We start from the raw sequence: 2,725 nt of genomic DNA on the forward strand, positions 1-2,725 counted from the left end.
CTTTGAACACTGCGTCTTCCCAGGTCTCAGCTGCCTCCTCGAGCAGGGAAGGGTATGGGGAAGATGACACATCAGTAGGAAGCACGGACAGGAAACGCACAAGGGAAATAAGGACGTCATCACACAAGTGGAAATAATGGTAACTCCCCCGTAACAAAATGCGGTGGGGGTTGTCTGTTGCTGGAAGAAAAAAAAAAACTGTTGTGAGAGTGAGTCTTCCCAGGCTGACCTTGAACTCCAATTCTCTCGACTTAACTTCCCAAATGCTGGGCCTCTGGGTGTCTGCCACCCCACTTGCTTAGCACGAGTGCGCTGTTAAAAGCACAATGAGATATTCTGGCGAGAAGTGGAACTCCTTCCCCAGGGCGTTGGTGGCGCACGCCTTTAATCCCAGCACTCAGGAGGCAGAGGCAGGTGGATCTCTGTGAGTTCGAGGCCAGCCTGGTCTACAGAGCGAGTTCCAGGACAGCCTCCAAAGCAATACAGAGAAACCCTGTCTCAAAAAACAAAACAAAAAGAACAAAAAACAAAAAAAAAGGATGGGGAGGGAGAGGGAGCTGGTATTGGCATGTGAAGCAAGCTTGTTTCTAATTTAAATTTTTAAAAATGGTGATGGGGACTAGGGGTCCAATGGAGCTCAGTAGTACAGCACACACCATACATGAGACCCTAGGTTCTATAGTGAGCACCACCCCAAACACCTTAAACATCAGAATACTCAAAGTTTAGAACAATCTATAAACCAAATAGCCGGCTAAAACTTCATTATAGGACTATGGATGTGACTCCGGGGACAGTGTGCTGGCCCAAAGTGTGCACACCTGTATAAACGGAGATCAATGCACACCTGTGAGTCTAGCAATTAGGAGACAGAATAGATCAGGAGTTCAAGGTCATCCTCACCTACATAGCAAGTTCAAGGCCAGTTCAGGCTACCCTGGCAGAGGTGAGGGCACACTGGTACAGTCTTCCCAGCAGGGTAGTTGATCAGTACTGCAGGCAGCATCCAGGGGTCCTCAGAACTGAGTGACCTGCTCCTGCAGACGCTCCCCCACCCTGGGTTCGGTCCCCTGTGTTACCAGAGGAATCCACGCCTGACCAGCTCCAAAGCTGTACCTTGTCCTCAGGAAAGGAGAATGAAGCAGGCGTTACAGGGCATACTACAATCCCAGCATTTAGGAGACTGAGTCAGGAAGGCTTGTGAGTTTGAGGCTAGCCTCCACTACATGGTGAGTTCCAGGCCAGCCTGGGATACATACAGATTGAGACCTTGTTTAGAGGGTTTTTTTTCTGTTTTGTTTATAAAAATAAAAGAAAGCCAGATGGTGATGGCACAGGCCTTTAATCCCAGCACTCAGGAGGCAGAGAAAGGCAGATCTACGTGAGTTCGAGCCCAGCCTGGTCTACAGAGTGAGTTCCAGGACAGCCAGGGCTACACAGAGAAACCCTATTGCCGGTAAATGGGCTGTACTTGTACTGAGGATACCATGAAAGGGGGGTCAAAGATACTTTATTAGAGAGAGAGGTCACTTAAATGAGAAGCCGAGAACTGAGCTCAGCGTTCTGATCTCTGAATGACATCCAGAATCCAAGAGAGAAAGGGGTCCCCTCCGGTACCTTCTTTTATCCCTAGTTTTCTCCCATGTACCTGTGACCACGCCCATGGGCGTGGTCGGTGCTGCAGGTATGTGAGGCCTCTCCCTACAATTCCCCTTTAAAGAAAAACCAAAAATAAGTAAATAAACACACACAAACAAATAGATGGAGGCATAATGAGCTTTCCAGGGCAATGAATTCTCTTTTGTGGCTTTGTTGTTGTTTATTTTTTTCTGACCTAAATTTTATGTGTTAACTGACATCCTGACTGCATCCCAGCATCCTTTGTCAGGGAGGAAGGCAGAGGTGGGTGAAATGATACAGTGATACAATGTATCCATTTGTTATTAGTAATAGTGATGGTTTACACTCTTCCCTGAAAGAAGCTGATTCCCCCCCACACACACACTCTGTACTAGAAGCAGCCGGGCAGGCTATGGGTAGGACTCTGTAGAACACAGAGGGCCTGGGCTCCATCTCCACTGGTGGGCAGGCCCAGTCCCCTGAAAGGCACCAGGCTGAGTCATGTGCCTATAAACCCAGCACCGGGGAAGCAGAATCCCACGAGTTCCAGGACAGCCGGGACTACATATACATGGAGATTCTGTCTCGAAGGATCTTTTAAAAAAGAATGCCCCAGAAAGGGCCAAGGGAAGGCCTAGAAGTTCTTGGGTTCCCTCTGCCAAAACGACTGGTTTCAATTCAGGACAAGTTGCTGGTCCTTGGAGAAGTGGGTGTGCTATACCAGAAGCTGAGCATTCTCTCCTGGTCCTACCTCCTGCCCCTCCTGGGACACAGTGCCACTCCCGAGTCCTGTAAAAGAGAAACCATACTGACAACTAAAGACAGACTCCTGCCATGTGCCCCCCACCCCTGCCCTGAGCCCTAGGAGCAAACCAGTTCCCCCTCCTCGACTCACCGTCCACCAGCCACACTGTCCTCAGGGGCTGGCCACGGCCAGAGGCCCCTCCCTCACCCTCCCTTAGTGTCCCTACACACACACACACACACACACACACACACACACACACACACACACACACACAGGCCCCCGTCTGTAGGGTGTCCAGGACATTGTGTGACTCAGGAAATAGCTCAGACTGCAGCGGGCCCAGAAGGAAGGAGGGGA

The sequence above is a fragment of the Mesocricetus auratus genome, unplaced genomic scaffold (genome assembly GCF_017639785.1).
Source record: "Mesocricetus auratus isolate SY011 unplaced genomic scaffold, BCM_Maur_2.0 Super-Scaffold_100027, whole genome shotgun sequence".
Taxonomy (NCBI): Eukaryota; Metazoa; Chordata; class Mammalia; order Rodentia; family Cricetidae; genus Mesocricetus; species Mesocricetus auratus.